Raw genomic sequence first — 19,131 nt, forward strand, 5'->3', positions numbered from 1 at the left:
GGCAGGCTTTAAGATCAACTATGGGAAATCTTTCGTCCTTAATCTCACTCTGCCGCCGGCGGAGGCTGCTCGCCTCCAAACTCTCACTGCCTTATCTTGGGCCTCCGCCTCTCTCCTATACTTGGGGATCCACCGAACCCCTAAGGTTGAGAAGCTTTACTCATTGCCCATTACCCCTGATGGGGAATTCTTTCGACACATTAAAACTTTGATGCTTCGCTTCATCTGGCAGGGTGGTCGGGCCCATTTCTCCTATGTCACCTTGCGTCGCCCGAGGAAAGGGGGGGGGGCAGGCCTTCCCGATATGCACCTATACTACAAGGCAGCACAACTCCGAGTGTTAGTGTAATGGACCCAACTTGAGTCGGAAAAACACTGGCTACACATGGACAGGAGCATAGCAGGAAGGACGATATGGGACCTTGTGTGGAAACCCAAGGGTGACAGGCCCAGGAACGCTTATATCAGCACTCCCAGGAGCACTACCCTTAAGGTCTGGGACTCGATCTCTGGTGATGATTGCTGGACAACATTCCCTTCCCCCTTTACTCCTATACACCGTAACCCAGCGTTCCCGCCGGCAGCGCTTGAGGGTCCCTTTGATAGCTGGAGAGATGAGTGGTGTCACTGACCATGTCATGAGTGATGTAATATGTGATGTCATCAGCAGTGCATTACACGCGCAAGTTATAGTGAGTCCAACTAACTATAACGTGGGATTTCAATAGTTATGTTATGTTATGTTATGTTATGTTATTAATTTATTTAATAAAGCGCACTAACACTGATTAGTTTCTTGGCGCTGATCTGATGAAACACAACAAGGTGGAAAGGAAAAAAAAGGTTAAAAAGCTTGTCTGAAGAGCCACGTCTTCAGGGCCTTCCGGAAAGGTAGGAGATCCTGACAGAGCCGAATTTCCAATGGGAGGGTGTTCCAGAAATGAGGAGCAAGTATAGCAAATCTGCGTCCGCCAAAACGTTTGAGCTTAAACGAGGGAATCTGAAGGAGACCCAAGTGGAGAGAACGTAAACTGCGGGAGGGGACGTATCTAATGACCAATTGATTGATAAATTCGGGGCTTCTGCCATGCAGCGATTTAAACATCATACAGCCAGCCTTAAAGGCACAACGTTGAATGACAGGGAGCCAGTGCAGTTCAGTAAGGAGGGGGGTCGCTGCTTGCCACCTAGGTTGCTTCAGAATTAACCTTGCGGCATAGTTCTGTACCATCTGGAGACGCTTAAGAAGATAGCCTGGGAGACCCAAGTAGATGGTATTGGCGTAGTCCAGATGGGACAGAACTGTGGCAATCACAACCTGGATAGTTGCTTCATACGTAAGTAATCGCCGGACTTTCCTAATTTTTTTCAATTGATAGAAGCACTTGGAGACCACCTGGCCTACTTGTGCCTTTAAGGAAAGATCGTTGTCCACAATGACTCCAAGGGTTTTAGCCGATGGTGATGGTTGTGGGGCTTGGCCCAGATCTATGGGCCAGTATTGGGGACCCCAGTGCTTGGCACTTTCCCCGGTCAAAACCAATTCAGTTTTACCTGGGTTTAATTTTAGTTGATTTTGATCCATCCAGGATTTAATAAACTTCATGGTCGACTGGAAATGGCTGATGGATTGGGCAGTGTTATCAACGGTAAAGAGTAACTGCAAATCATCTGCATAGTTGAAAACTCTCACCTGTCTATCCCTGAGAGTTTGAATAAGGGGAAGAATATAGATATTAAAAAGGTGAGGTGACAGGGAGGAGCCCTGTGGAACTCCACAAGGGGTAAGTTGTTTCACACCAGTTAAGTCCCCCAAGCGCACCGCTTGAGAGCGGCCCTCCAAAAAGGATCTCAACCAGCAGGCTGCTATGCCCCGGATGCCGGCCTGGCCGACACGGTCGATCAAGATGTTGTGGTCGACCGTGTCGAACGCGGCCGACAGATCCAGTAGCACTAGTGCCTGGGGAGAACGTCTATCTGCACAATCTCTGAGGGTATCCAGCACCGCAGTGATCACTGCTTCCGTTGAGTGCGCCGGCCGAAACCCCGCCTGATGGGGGTCGAAGCAAGAGGACTCCTCCAAAAAGTTAGAGAGGGTCTTTGCCACGTATGCTTCTAAGATTTTTGCCAGGTAAGGCAGCAAAGAGATGGGCCTATAGTTTGCCTTACACGCCGGGTCGGCGCCAGGTTTTTTAAAAAGAGGTATGACCGTTGCCTCTTTGAAAGCTGACGGGACTCTTCCCGACAGAAGGGAATCGTTAAGGAGGGCGAGTACAGGGATAGGGTAGGCAGAAAAGCATTCTCTCAGAATACGAGGAGGACAGATGTCCAGTGGACATCCGGATTTAACTCTAGTCAAGAGTTCTGAAAGCTGATCCCCAGTTATAGGTGGAAAGTTCGTGAGGGTGGCAGAAGTAGACTTAATTGTCATGCCAGCCGTGATTGGGACCTTAGGTTGGGGGATGCTAGCTTTAATGTCTATAATTTTGTCACTAAAGTAAGTATTAAGTGAGTCACACAGACACTGCGTGGGGACTACTTTAGGATGGACATTCTCCAAATTAGTCAGCTCATTGAAAACTGAGAAAATATCTTTGGATTTATTTGTCGATTCCACGATACGTGAAGAGAAATACTCTGTCTTTGCTGTCGAGATGGCATTCATATATTCCTTCCTAGCCCTGATGTATTTGGTTTTTTCCTCAGAGTTGTATTCACGTCGCCACACACGTTCGAGGTGCCGGAGGGCCTGTTTCTTGGCTTTCAGATCAGCCGAAAACCACCTATTGGCGTCCGTACGCCGAGCTAGTTTGATGATTTTATAAGGGGCATAGGCATTGCTAGCTGTTTGAAGCCAATTGTTTAAGGTGGAGACTGACAGGTTTATATCTTCGTCCAAGGAGGGGGCGTCATTGGCTAAGGACTGTAAAAAGGCATCCTTATCCATAGCATTCCAGTTTCTGGCTAATTTGCCAGTGGTAGGCACTGTAGTTCTAGTGTGCTTGACGCGGATCTTAAAGCTAAGAATAGAGTGATCCGACCATAGGCAAGGCAGAATTAGTGGAGAGGACACACAAGTAGTATTAGACCATAATTGGTCTAAAATGTGTCCTTTGACATGAGTGGGGGAGAGCACCAGTTGTTTAAAATTGAGATTGAGCAGGAGGTCAGTAAGCTCTGCCGATTGTGGGCCCTCTGCTGGATCTTCAAACCAGAAATTGAAATCGCCTACCAACATGACCCAGGTGTGATCCAGAGTCAGGTTAGCAATTTGCTCGCTAAAAGACATAGGAAACAGTGGCATTGATGTGGGTGGCCTATATAAAAGTACACAGGCCATGGACATATGAGGGGTGGTGATCTTTAATACCAAATTGTCCGTGTTTGCCAGTGTTAAGGGAGTGAGAGTAGTGACCCTCAGCCTAGAGTGGACAATTGCCGCAACTCCCCCACCTCCTTTCCCGGGAGCCCGATCAGCCTGAATAATATGGTAGTCTGGTGGCAGTGCTGCCATAATATCCGGCGCTGACGTGGGGGTTAGCCATGTTTCAGCCAGCAGAAGGATATCTGGTTTTTCTGAGTCTAGTAAAATGAAGATATCCATTCGATGTTTAACAAGGGACCGGGTGTTGAGATACATGATGGCAAGATCTTTAGTCATTAAGTTAGATGAAGCCGGGCGTGCTACACGGGTGGAGGAATGGTAGCCTTGGCAGAGGATACCCTGCTTACCCAATTGAAGAAGTGTATCCTCTGGTAAGCGGATAGAAATAGTTTTATGTCAGTAACATTTCCAGGTAACTATAACTGGTGTGAAACCTGTGGTTTTTTCAGTGAATTTAATAGGTTTTTTAAATGCTAATTCCTAACTATAACTGGTGTGAAACCTATGTTTTTTTCTGTGAATATATATATATATATAGGTATACATAGTTAGGATTTTTTTGAATAGGGATTTCTGAAAATTCTATGTTGAATAACTTTGGCGTTGATGGACGGAATTGACTGAACTTTTCAGGAAAATGGCACATTTTGTTTCTGAGCGTCCCCAGAAAGTTTGGGGGGGTTTTGTCAAGCAGGGGCCGAGATAAAAGGGGGGTCCCAAAACGTGTTTTCCCCATGTTAATTTCCATAGGGCGGTTGGACTCACTTTTAGCTCGAACGGCTGAATGGATTTCCACAAAACTTGGCAAAATTGTAGGGACTGGTAGCCCGATGTGCCTTTGCTATGTCTCAAGATATATGCTCCAGTGGTTTTTATGAAAATTAACTTTGAAAAATATATATTGGGCTACATTGGGCTATATATATGTGTAGCCCAATGTAGCCCAATGTAGCCCAAAGATGGCCACCAGAGACTAAGCAAACCAAATGTAACCCAAATATCAGCCAGATTTAGCCCAACTATAGCCCAGTGACAGAATGTTCCAGAGTGTTCTGAAGAACAACTAGAGCGCTAACAGTCTTACTTATGACAAAAGTATGGCACACCTGAAGTCATTTTGATCGGAATAATGTGTTAACACTTAAAACATTTAATTTGCAAAGGAACAAAATGAGGGGTTTCATTTTGCCATAGAAATGTTATATATATATATATATATTCAGCTCACGGTTTCCACCAGGTTTTCGCAGAGGAAAGAAACCACGCACTCCGGGGGTCGTTTTCAGTTAGTTTATTTTAGTTAGGTTCGCAACAGACGCGTTTCGGCGCTCCGCCTTCCTCAATGTCACAAACATTGATGGTGGGCGCCATGTTTTTAACAGCGTACACTCGTGATCAGAGGGCGAAACAAACAAGGGACTATAAATCATTACACCATATTGGAAGTTGTTCACAATATACGACACGTTGTGAATTGATGTACAATGTAAAGGCTATCCTACTTCATTAAGCCCCAGTAAATGCTCACGATAATTTCGAGCATATTTACTGACATCCGTGATTTAAATAAAATGAAAACATAAATTGCGCAAAATTAGCTCTCGCATTTCATGGTGTCTCGCCGTGTATCGGCATAAGGATCTCACCTTACTGGCAACCTGTCAGCCATATTGAAGCGGCATAACACCTCACTTTTAAATCACCTTGTCAATAAATTACAAGCCATTGTACTAAGACACAACAAGTGACGAGTAGAAAACATCTCGCCGTGGATCGGCAAGTCACCCTTGATTCATTTTTTGTTCCGTCCCATTTCTAGACTGTAATTATCATTATCATTTCATAATTTCAAAATTCACACTGTGGAAGTTCTACAAAAGAGCAAAGTTTAAACGAAAAAATAATAATACATGGACCATTAGAGTTGACTTCTAATTTTCCTTCAATAGCTGCACAAATTATTTTTGTCCTCACGACATTATCATTACTTCCTAGTACCCAACTTGGAATGATATTTCTCATGTTAATTCTACGTACATTTTGAACATCACAAGTCCATTAGTTTGCTTTGGTATTCTGCGACATTCATACAGATAGACAGTTCTGGGTCATTTATAAGTTGTACATTTTCCAGTAGCTTATTCCCTTTACTGGCCTATATGAGAAGCCAATTCCTCCCCTGCATTTAAACCATTTGGGTGTTTGGTCATTAAATCGATAATATATCGAGACTCAAGTCTCCTCAAACTATGCAGTCTGTCACCACCCCTGGGATTTTCCGGTATGTGATCTAATCCGAAATACTGTAATTGGTGTCTATTGCTTGAGTGTTTTTGCTGAAAGTGTCGGGCAACAGGATATGACTGATCATTTTTGTCAATTGCTCTCAAGTGTTCTAAAATCCTTAATTTCAAGGGTTTAATCCTGCTCCCGATATACATTAGTCCACACGGGCATTTAAGACAGTATACTGTGTAGGAGGTATTGCATGTGAGGTATTTGTTGATCGTTTTCACTATTCCAGTGTTCGGAATCTCATAGGTTTTGACCCTCTTACTGTGTGCACAAGCTTTGCAATGATGGCAAGGGTGGAAGCCCTTTAAATCTGTCAATGTATTGGTTTTCCTTTCGATTTTCTTTAGGTGACTTTGGACTAACATGTCTTTAAGAGATCTTGATTTCTTAAAAGTTACCAAGGGGTACTCAGGGATGTCATCCTTGATACAACTGTCAGTTTTTAAAATATGCCAATTCTTTCTGAGCATGCGTTTCAGATAATTTGCTTCCGCCGAATAGGGGGTTACCAGCCGAAATTTTCCTTGTTCGTTCTTTTTATCCACGGAAGAATGGTCTTTTTCAGTCAGTAGATTGGATCTCTTTAGTGCATTCACCTTTTGTAAAGCACTTTGTAGCGTTGGCATTGCGTATCCTCTTTTTAGGAATCTACTGATGCATGCTGATGCTGCAATCTTGAAGTCTGAATCTCTGGAGCTATTACGTCTGAGCCTGAGTAGCTCCCCATAGGGTATACTTTGTATTAACGCCGTTGGATGATTGCTGGTGGCGTATAATATTGAGTTACCCGCTGTGCTTTTGCGGAAAAGTGCTGTCTCTATGCTGTTATCAACAATGAATACTTTTAGATCCAAGTATTCTACGCAGGTGTTACTTATGGAGCCACTGAACTTAAGATTCATATCATTCGTGTTGAGGACATCAATGTAGGCCTTTGCGGTGTGTTCCGATCCTTGCCAAATTATAAACAAGTCGTCAATGTAACGACACCACTTGATTACACAGCCTTTTTCGCCATTCACCTCCAGCGACCTGGGTACCTGCTCCTCCCACCAGCCCATGAATAAATTCGCGTAGCTGGGGGCAAAGCAGGTACCCATCGCAGTTCCAGACACTTGTCTGTAATAGACGTCCTCAAATAAAAAAATATTGTGTTTCAAACAAAAATCTACAAAGATTGCCAGCATCTGGTTGTGCTCCAAAAACCTCAGTTGTCGTTTTTTTAGATAATGTTCCACTGCTTTGATGCCTTTCTCGTGACTGATGCATGTGTACAGGCTTGCTATATCTAATACTAGCATCCTGTAACTGGGGTCCCATTTGATTTTGCCAAGTTTGGATAGAAAGTCCTTTGTGTCTTTTACATAGGAATCCAGTTGCTGTACCAGTGGGTGAAGAAAATGATCGATGAAAGTAGCGAGATGTTCGGTTAGACTGTTTTGAGATGAAATAATGGGTCTGCCCGGGGGGTTATTGCAGTTTTTGTGGATTTTTGGAATGTGATAAAATGTTGGGATGGTTGGGTTGTTGCTCCTTAGGAATAAATACTCCTCCTTACCCAGCATGTCTTTTCGGTACCAGTCATAGATCATTGTGTCGTACTCCTGTATGCTGGCAGCATATGTTTCTTTGGAAGACCGTTCATAATTTACTGCATTACTTAGTTGTTGCATTGCTTCTTTGCAGTAATTTTCCCTGGTTTGTAGGACAACGTTCCCGCCTTTATCTGAAGGCTTGATTATCACATTCTTGTCCTGCATAAGATCAAGGATTGCTTTTCTTTCATCCGAGTTCATATTGTTACACCCCTTGTTCTTTCCGTCTTTGCTACTTTTCATTCTAAATTTTAGTAGATCATTAGTCATTGCTTCGGAGAATATGTCAATAGCATCTAATGTTAGCTGCGGATTGAAGTGTGATCTGAGTTTATAGCCGCTCTCCTCCCTTTCTTGTGAGATTCCCAAGGTTAATGCTCTGCTTGCTTCCTCCTCGGAAGATGGTGGGAGCTGGCTACCATATTCTTCTAAGACTAGACTTTGTGCTATTTCCACCGCTGGTAAATCTGTACCTCTTAGTGCATCAGTCACGGATGCCCTCATTTGTGGTCCTGATGTATTTTGCAAGGATGGTCGTGTTTTAAAATACTTGTGCAGTTTCAATCTTCGGACGAAATTGAATAGATCAATACGCGTCTGCGTATACTCCAGATGGCTTGTAGGGCAGAAACTAAGACCTAAGCTTAGAACTTTATTTTCGGTGTCATTGAGGACTCTGGGTGTTAGATTTATTACAGTGATGCCCTCTACTGTACTTTCTTCCGGTTCGCCCAGTTGGATCTCTTGGGTCTCCCGCGTCCTCTTCCACCTGCTGCCCCCTCCTCCTCTTCGCGTTTTTCTTCTTCTTGTTCTGGGGGTTTGTTTTTTCCTCCCCGTAGCCATGCGTGCTGGATAACTTGATATTCGCCCTGAAAAGGTGTCAGCTCTGATGTATTTGCTTGGCCTCTCTCCCTCATTGTCGTTTCATCCGCGGATTCGTTTTCTGTTGCACTGGACTCTGAAGTTTCTATTCTCCGTGCTTGTGCCTGTCCACTCCTCTTACTTAGCTCTTTCCTTGGAGCATCGAATTTTCGGGCAAACGTAAGAATCCGACCTTGGGAGTAGTCTCTTTGATCGCGGTCAAATTTTTCCTGTTTCCGCGTTTAATTTTTTGCTCGTATTTGCCAAGTCTTATTTTCATTTGTGTTCTCATGGTATCGATCGTTTCTTTGCTCTCCTCCATTTTGGCCAGGTCTTCCTCTATACTACGCATCTCCAATAACGCCTTTTCCCGATCACTCCAGGCGTATTTGATGAGGAGACATCAAATACGTAAGGTGAGATCCTTATGCCGATACACGGCGAGACACCATGAAATGCGAGAGCTAATTTTGCGCAATTTATGTTTTCATTTTATTTAAATCACGGATGTCAGTAAATATGCTCGAAATTATCGTGAGCATTTACTGGGGCTTAATGAAGTAGGATAGCCTTTACATTGTACATCAATTCACAACGTGTCGTATATTGTGAACAACTTCCAATATGATGTAATGATTTATAGTCCCTTGTTTGTTTCGCCCTCTGATCACGAGTGTACGCTGTTAAAAACATGGCGCCCACCATCAATGTTTGTAACATTGAGGAAGGCGGAGCGCCGAAACGCGTCTGTTGCGAACCTAACTAAAATAAACTAACTGAAAACGACCCCCGGAGTGCGTGGTTTCTTTCCTCTGCGAAAACCTGGTGGAAACCGTGAGCTGAATGTAATGCGGGTCCTGTGACCGCATCACGCACCCGTCTGCGAGTGCTCCTGGAAACTTGCAGGGACTTGAGCTGGATATATATATATATATATATATACATATATATATATATATATATATATATATATATATATATATATATATATATATATATATATATATATATATATATATATATATATATATATATGTATGTATGTATGTATGTATGTATGTATGTATGTATATATATACATACATACATACATACATACATATATATATAAATATATATATAGGGATTTCTGAAAATTCTATGTTGAATAACTTTGGCGTTGATGGACAGAATTGGCTGAAACTTTCAGGAAAATGGCACATTTTGTTTCTGAGCGTCCCCTTAAAGTTTGGGGGGGGTTTCGTCAAGCGGGGGCTGAGAAAAAAGGGGGGTACAAAACGTGTTTTTAACATTGAGTTTTCCTTAGGGCGGTTGGACTCACCTTTAGCTCGAACGGCTGAATGGATTTCTATGAAACTTGGCAAAATTGTAGAGACTGTTTGCCCGATGTGCCTTTGCTAGGTCTCAAGATATATGCTCCAGTGGATTTTGAGAAATTAACTTTCAAAAAAATATATATATCTGTGACAGCGTCCCGGTTAGCGCCCCGGTTTCGCGTACCAGACGCGTAACGAACTTCGCGAGGAGAAGCGGATTGGCTCTCCGGTGACTCTCAACATTCTAAACAGTCCGGAGCGGCCGCCATCTTGTCTCTCGGTAGGATCGAGAGACAAGAGGTGGAAATAAACGAAGGGGGAAATGAATGAAAGAGGCAAGGTAGACCCCTCCTGACCCCCTGGGATTGATGTGGGGGCTATTAAAGGGCCCCGCGGGGCAAAAAAATAAAATACATTTTTTTTCGATTTTTCGCGGTGAAAGCGCTACCCGGTACGCGAACCGGGTAGCTCACCGGTAGCGTAACGGGAGTCCGCCATCTTGTGTTTCGGACGAATTTAGTCACAAGATGGAGGATAAACAATGTTGGGAATGGGTATATGGGGGCACGATGACATATCCTGACCCCCTAGGTTTTCTGAGGGTGGCTGAGGAGGCCCATATATGTAAAAAAACCAACCTTTTTTTTCAAATTTTCGCATGGTTAGCGCCCGGTTCGCGCACCGGGTAGCGTTCCGGAAAGCGTAACAAGGGGAAAACCAAGGGAAATAGTAAAATAATATTTTAGAGTGCTTTGAGGTAGGGTAGCTCTGAATAGAGCTGTTGTGTTGTGTGGGTGATGTAAGTACCAACCTGTAGGTACCGATGAAGAGTCTAAAATTCAATGTACACCGTCTCCTCTGTAGATATTTTGTATGTTCTAATATGGGTTATTTAAATGTAAATGTGTGGAAAAGCACTTCATGCTTTAAAGCAATTGTATTTTTGAACTGATTGTTCTTTCCTCCTAGTCCTCCTCTTTGTTTTTTTTTTCCCAAACACTCTTCTTCAGCATGATAGTTGATAAATTTGTTCCCTCAAAAAATTTATATACATAAAAAAATTATATTAAATACATATAAAATATATTTTTCCTTTAAAAGAAGAATACATTTTACAGCTTTTGATATTTGCTATTAAAAAACATTGAAATTCACTGAAAAAACCATAGGTTATAGACCATATATAGTTAGGAATTAGCATTTACAAAACCTTGAAAATTCACTGAAAAAACCATAGGTTATAGACCATATATAGTTAGGAATTAGCATTTACAAAACCTTATTTTACTCACACAAAACCATTGAAATTCGCACATATAGTTAGTTGCACTGACTATATATCGCGCACCCGCAATCCACTGCTGATCATGTCACATATTACATCATTCATGACATGGTCTGTGACATCACTGATGACATCACTGATGACATCAAAAATGACATCACTGATGACATCACTGATGACAACATCCAGTGACTGTATGTTTCTGTAAAGTTAAAATATGTCTTACATATTGAAGAATGAGTGGATGTATAAGTGTCTGGATGAAGGATTTAGTAGGTTCATGACTGACTGTATGAGTGAGTGATTAAATGTGTCTCACTGAGTGCATGGGTTAGTGACTAAACTGTCTTAATTTGTGCACCATTATGTCTGTTGTTCTGTAAACTGCTGCATGTGTTGATCAGGAGCTATATGAGTAACTATATGGGTTATTGATTGGTTGCCCAAGTATTTGTATGGGAGACTGAGTGTGTGTGTGGGTGGCTGGGAGGTGTATGACTCTGTGCATAGATGTGTGAGCAGTTGATTCACTAGATGTATGGGTTCAAAAGTGCATGTGGAAACAGCTGTATGGGCGGTTGACTGTCTGCATACGTGTATTGGTGATTGAATGGATTTCTCAGTGCTACATGTCAAAGTAAGTACATATGTAAAACACAGTACATGTGAGAGTTGACATATATAAATAACTGTGCATAAGAGCCAGTGAATGTGTGAGTGGCTGTATGGATCATTGTGAACATGTATCAGGGATTGTATAGGAGAGCAAATATGTGTTAGTATATGTTTGAATAAGTAAGGTGTGTATAACTGTATAGTTGAGAAAATGGAGGTGTGATTGATTCTTTGCATGACTTACTAGGTGTGTGAGTAACTCCATGGATAAGTGACAGTCTGTGAGTGTCTGTTTACACTGATTGTATCTAAGGTTATATTAGAGTCTGAAGATGTTCATTGTATTACCACATAAATGATATCATCAGTGATGTGATCAGTAATGTCAAATGAGATGTCATCAGTGATGTCATCAGTGATATCATTTAAGATGTCATCAGTGATGTCATCAGTGATGTCATTTGAGATGTCATCAGTGATGTTATCAGTGATGTCACTGACCATGTCATGAATGATGTAATATGTGACATCATCAGCAGTGGATTGCGGGTGCGCGATATATAGTTATTGCATCTAACTACATATGCAAATTTCTATGGTTTTGTGCGAGTAAATTAAGGTTTTGTAAATGCTAATCCCTAACTATATATGGCCTAAAGCCTATGGTTTTTTCAGTGAATTTCAATGGTTTTTTAATAGCAAATATCAAAAGCTGTCAAATGTGAAGTACGTGATAGGTAAAAACATTTTCGTATTTATGCACGCTGATGTACTTTGAACGCTGCCCTCCCCCCCCTCGCTTTTCTCTTAGCAGTACTCTCTCTTTGCAGATAGTGAAGGGTAGTTAACGCAGGCCTTTGCCCCCGTTCTAATCCGTCGTGTCTGCTTCTCTCTCCATTTGATTGATTGTTATCCAAGCATTTACTGTTTTAGAATTGGTTCTCTTTGGTTCATTCTCTATTTACAAACAAGCACAGAGTCGCAATACTCTGTTTAGTCTTTGCAGATAGTGAAAAATCGTTTTAAAAAACAAAAGGAATCGAGCAAAATCAGTAGGCCACTAATGGGATCTCTTTTTGACCTAGCTAAAATAGAAACATTAAGAACAACCCCTCATGAGAAATACGAAACTAGTGAGATGAACTGAGCTCCACACGATGATGGCTGCAAGACAGTTTGGCTCTGCCACCCACCCCACCCAAAACAACAACAAACCCTATGCAAATATTATAAATATATACAACACACCAGCAAAGTAACAGGGAAAAACATTTTATTAAATAACTATTTACATAACTATTTTATACTTTTAGTTGCCCGATCCAGCTAGCTCAATCGATCGAGCATGAGACTCATGCACTCTGATCTCCTTGGCCTCAGTCATGGTTTTGGTCCCTGAGTTGCCTCGATGTCACTGCCTTGCACAAATGGCGTAAGTCCTGGATGTTGGGTGCCATACTTCAGAGTTCTGAGCAGCGCTTGTAACACTGTCTAAACCTTATTTGCACCTGCTGCAGCTTCACTATTCTCAAAGTAAGTGGGGGCCGTTTGTGGACCTGACTGCATTTGAAAACAATGTGATACGGTACCTCCCTAAAACGCTTGATGGAGGCCCCCGAGGGGCGGTGTGATGGCACGGACTCGGAGAAGACGCTTGGCTCCGACCCCCTCCCCAAGTCTTATAGCCCTGGTGTAGCCATCTACCTGGGCGCCCCAGAATCCACTCTTCAAACTTTGCAAAAAGCCCAAAACGCCGCAGCCCGACTCCTCACAAACACCCCGGCCAGACCATCCGCCAAGCCCGCACTCAGGAAGCTGCACTGGCTCCCTATTAGGGAAAGGGTCATTTTTAAGGCCCTTTGTCTTGCCCACAAGGTTCTCTACAACACCGGCCCTCCCATACTTAACAACTGGATCAGCCCCTATAGACCCACGAGAGCGCTTCGCTCGGAGCATGGAAACCTCATTACGATCCCCAAGGTGAAAAAAGCCCGCATAGGTGGCCGCCACTTCTCGGTCAACACTGGAAAGAAGTGGAATGCACTCCCTTTGAGCCTCAGAACAGAACCCAACCTCCTCCGGTTCAGAAAAGCACTTAAAACTCTACTCTTCCCCTAAAACTGGCACTTCTCCTGACTTCACCCCTTTGCGAGTAACAAGGTTCAGCGCTGGGATACCCAATGGGTGACTACGCGCTCTACAAAACTATAAATAAATAAATAAATAAATAGCCTGAGATCGCACCCGACATAGGCGGCCGGCTCCCGGGGTCAAGCTGTCTTTGACGTTTTGTAGCCTTTCGAATTCTATCCTTAGACGGCATTGTCTAATTCCCAAATAATCTGCAGTTGAATCTGTGGTGAAATATAATAAAAAATGTTATTAACCACTATTACCAAACAGTAAATCAATAACAGTAAGAACTAGATTCGACAATGCTATAAAAAAAAAAAAAAGTATGCACAAGGGTGCAGGGGGTATCACTTTGACACCCTCTGACACCCTCAAAACAGGCACAGGTGCCATGTGGCAAGCAAACCAGCCCTAAGGGCAGGTCTGCCTTTCACATGACATAGGTGTGCGAGCACACATGTGCATGCACACCGGAATCGGTATTTTATCATGAAGTTTGATTTCATGCTAAAATACCGATTCGTTAAGGCCTTTGGGACTCAGAAGACTCCCCCCCCCTACATAACAAATTAACAGAATCGGTAAAATTACCGATTCGGTATTTTACCGAACAAATAATTTTTCCGATTCTGTAAATGTAGATTTACCTACACGTGGCCTTGGATTTAAGCCCCTACATACCGATTTGCCATTTAACGATCGAAAACGGCCGAAAACGTCCGTAACCGGTCGGTAAATGGCCTGAAACGACCACCTACATCTGGCCCTAAGTGTGCATGCATTTGATTTCAAACAAAGTTTTAAAACATTTTATGTAAAACAATAATACACCTAGGGCCAGATGTAGGTAAATCACATTTACCGATTTTGAAATACCGAATATTACCGAATTTTACCGATTCGGTATTTCAAAATCGGTAAATGGGATGTAAGTACCAACATCTGATTTATTACCGATTCCTTAAAAATTCGGTATTTACCGATTCGGTAAATACCGAATCGGTATTTGCTATTGAATCCTATGGGCCTTGAAGCCCATAGGATTCAATTCAAATTCCGATTCAGTATTTACCGAATCGGTAAATACCGAATTTGTCAAGGGTGCAGGGGGTATCACTTTGACACCATCTAGCACCCCCAAAGCGGGCATGTGTGCAATGTGGCACACAGACATGCCCTAAGGACACGTCTGTCTGTCACATGGCATATGTGTACAGGCACAGATGTGCATGTACACAGGAATCAATATTTTACCATGGATTTGTATTCCATGGTAAAATACCGATTCTGTAAGTCATGTGCCAATGGAAAATTGGCCACCCACATTTCAATCTTGCATTTTCGGTAAAATTACCAAATCGGTAAAATTACCAATTCGGTAAAATTACCGAAAACGCAACATTTATGGGCAAATTAATTAATTTTACACATGGGGGGGTATTTACAAGAGCCTTACACTACAAGGAAAATGACTTCAAATGACCAGACACACATGGGGACGTATTTACAAGGCACATGAACCCGGGGGAAGTGACTTGAAATTGCTAAGCACACATAGGAGAGTATCTACAATGCCCGTGCAACACTTATGCATCATTTTTTACATGTACACCGTAACATGAACAACACAATTACATCATATATCTGTTCCGCAAAAGCGACACATTGCAGGAGTCACACCATTTTACCATCAAACACAATTTCACCAATACCTTAAGAAACATGGAAGTGGTGAAAAAAGCCAAGCTTGACGTTACGGCAGCCACGAGGTAGCTAGGCTCCGCCACCCCCCCACTGCTCCAAGCATGTCTGTCCCACCGCCCGCCACGCCCATTAACGGTAACATGAAATAGATACAAATCAGCAGATACCTACCCCCATTCCGGAAACTCCCGAAGTGCAACATGACCACGGTTACGCCCATCCGGAAGATGAGGCCTAGACACGTGCAGGGCGGGGCCCGGCTAACCGCCATCAGCCGTGGGGTGGATGGCCCAAAATGTACTGGTCTCCCGATTCCCTTCTTCTGCCGCCTTGCAGGCCACGGGGGGTATGTCTTGCCTCTGCCTCCGACCCCCCCCCTCTTATCGCCTGGTCCGGACATCACGGATATCAACGCCAGTTGTCGGCACGTTTGCTGAATACTGTAAAGGTTTTCCTACACTTGGCGACGTGCTCGCTGCCTTGAATTCCTGACGTGAGTCCATGAAGTTTCAGTCAACGTGTGCTTGATATGAGCTCCCCGTTTGGGCCTGAAGCGACGCCCTGCAGGCCACGGGGGGGATGTCTTGCCTCTGCCTCCGACCCCCCCCTCTTATCGCCTGGTCCGGACATCACAGATATCAATGCCAAGTGTCGGCGTGGGGTGCGCTGGGAGGGAGAGGCGGCGCGAACAAGCCTCTCCCACCCCCACAGGTGGGGGCCCCTCAGCTGCACCCCCAACGCTCCACTCACCCAACAAAAGGGTTCCTCCACTCTTGCGATGCAGCGGCGCTGCACTCACCCGACAAAAGGTCTCGTCCACTATTGCGAGACAATGATGCTCCGCTCACCCACTGAGGATCTCGTCCACAGTTGCGGTGCAACGACGCTTCTAGTTTCCTGCGTCCAGAAACCTTCTCCTCAACTTTGAAGATTCTATAAGAGCCACGGGGGCCCCCGACCCCGATGGGGAATGACTGCCATGATCACCCACGGAACGACCACGACGTAACCGCGGGACGTCGGCGCGCTCATGCCGGCGCCGGCCTCAGTCTCGAAATGATCAAAATCCTGCAAGACTACCAACTTGATCAGTTCCGGTGGGACACCAGTATGACCTGGTAGGAGAAATTGTTTCCTCCCACCCCACATTCACTGATGGTTCATGTCACCAGTCCCCTCTGCTACCCTTCAACAAAAACTTTTGGACTACCGAAAGAGGTCCCGGTCCAACCACGACTTGGTGGAGACATTTTGACTATACTTGGACCTTCCTGACCTCACCCAAAATGGCGCCGGTACAAATGAAACTCTCAACTCCTTGTTGTGCCCCGATTGCTCAGCCTTGATATCATGAGATATGTATGCAGTTTTTAGCACATGAATTGATATGGGATAAGACTGATTACACGTTCGAACAATGAATTGATATTAAGTTCTAATGCATCATTGATTACTGTATTTATTATTGAAGGTTCGAATTGTCGACACTTTTGGTACTTGCTCACAATGAATTATCGATATGATTTTGCTGCACTTGTCGCACTTTTTAGTATGAAATCAACGACCACTGACTCTCTGTTATGTTTTCCACAAATAAATACCCCCCCCCCATTTACAGTTCCAGCCTGCTCCGTGGCCGGCCCACGGGGTTGTAAGCCCGTATTTGGGCACCAACATTTTTATTAAAGGTTTCTGAAAAAGCAAACGTAGTTGTAACGAGTAGATTGGTAAGTTTCGAAGAAATGGCCATTGTTTCCGATTTTTTTTTTTTTTTAAAAAAAGCAGGTGAAATAAAGCAGCTCAATTAGTTAAGGGTTAAAAAGTATAGTACGCAGAAACATTGAAAATATGAATGGTCCAGGTTTGTTGTGTGTTTTTCATTTTTCTACAGCATAAAGCAATCAATAAAGATCCTGGTATTTAGCCTCTACTTTATATGCTACCTGTATCAGGGAAGTTGTTTTAAATGCCCCTAAGCCACCCCGAACGAATGTCACCTGGCCCCCCTAGTACGAACGAAAACGACCCCGTTCCACTGTAGGTTATCTCTCTTCCTCAAAAATGACAAAAATTACTTTCTAGGACGTTTTGGACATTGATGATTTTCATATGATCTATTTATTAAAGTAATACTCATCTCTCCGCATGAAATTAATTTTCCACATGCTACACAAGTCAATCTCATCTGCCTAAAGTTCTTTTACAGATTTGGGACCGTTTCCCTTGCCTCTGACTCACTTATTGCTAAGTCATTGGTGGATGTTTTTGCCGGTCGGGGATTATCCACCAAATCTCGAAGTTGTGCTTTAGAATAATTAAGAGAGTGCCACCTCTCCATGTGCCGATGCATGGTATGATTACCATAGCTATATTTTTTTTCGGTCCCTCTCGAGAGTTTTTTTTTGGCAGATGAGGCAGGTAACGAACCTGGCATTACCTTTCTTTTCATGAGAAGGAAAAGAAAAAAATTGCCAGATAAAATTCACTTTCACATGGGACGTTCTTGGCATTTCTTTCAGAAACTTTTACATCACTGTGTCATTTATTTGTCTATCCTGGTTAAAGCAATGTCATGTAAATAGTTGTTTAAAAAGTTTTTTTAACGTGTTTACTTTGTTGAAGCGTTGTATATATTTATAAGTTATTAAAGTGTTATAATCCTACAACTTTGTTGGAGTGCTATATATTTTTAATGTGACACATAATTGTGAAGACTTTGATGTACAAAAATGCATCCCTGGAATCTTCCGCTTCAGGCTCGGACCCACACACCCTCACAGTGAGAATCCCCTCCCCAAGCACAATACAGGATGGTTATCAGATAGTAGGAACGCGTGTGGTGTGACGGATCTCATCGGGTGGGGGCCTTGATCTACTGTAACTCCTTTGAAGAGAGGTGATTCTCTACAGCTGGAGCCATAAACTACATCTGCAGGGCTAAGTGATAGCCTGGGACCGGCCTGGAAAATCGGACACAGAGGAAGAGGAGTGTCAGAGGGTGCGGTAGTGAATAGGGTGAAAGGGAGGTGTCGGGCGGGCACAGGGTGTGATTCTCAGGGAAGAGCAGCGCAAATGGGGCCAGGTTTATGGCCCATGCATGAGAGAGAGAGCGGGGGTGACCAGTGTGTGGGGGAGATGCTTGCGAGGGTGGGGAGCCATGCTGAGGATCGGCAGCGTGCAGAGAGTGGGTCTGGTCAAGGCATCTAAAAGGGCTGCCGTGCTCAACAAAAGTGTGGCATTGGAAAAAAGGCAAGATGGCGCAGACAATGTTGATCAATACGGATTAATTTTTTACAATTATTTTTAACAAAATATTTACTCGCAGTGACAAAATGGCGGTCAACAGTTCCTGATTTCCATCGAATCGAACGTTAACAGACGTCACGCAGCAAAAAAAAAAACGCTCATGCACAGCCGCTGGAAGACATGTATCAACATATATGAGCCTCCTCAGCCACCCTCAGAAAACATAAGGGGTCAGGATACGTCTCCCGTACCCCCTTATACCCTGTAATTTAATTAAACCGAAACACAAAATGTCGAATTCCCGTTTCGCTACCAGTTTGCGGCCCGGTTCGCGAACCGAGAAGCGCTTCTACCGTGAAAAATCAAATTTATATTATTTGCCCCACGGGACCCTTTAATAACCCCAACATCATTCCTAGGGGGTCAAGAAGGATCTACTTGCCCCCTTTCATTAAATTCCCCCTTCATTTTTCTCCTCCTCTTGTCTCTCGATCCTACCGAGAGACAAGATGGCGGCCGCACCGGACTGTTTAGAATGTTGACAGACACCGAAGAGCCAATCAGCTTCGCTACGCAAAGCTCCGTTACGCGAAAAGTACGCGATCTGGTGCGCTATCTGGGACGCTGTCACAGATATATCTGTTTTTTTAAACGTTAATTTCTCAAAATCCACTGGAGCACATATATTGAGACCCA

Source organism: Lissotriton vulgaris, chromosome 4_1, assembly GCF_964263255.1.
Source record: "Lissotriton vulgaris chromosome 4_1, aLisVul1.2, whole genome shotgun sequence".
Taxonomy (NCBI): Eukaryota; Metazoa; Chordata; class Amphibia; order Caudata; family Salamandridae; genus Lissotriton; species Lissotriton vulgaris.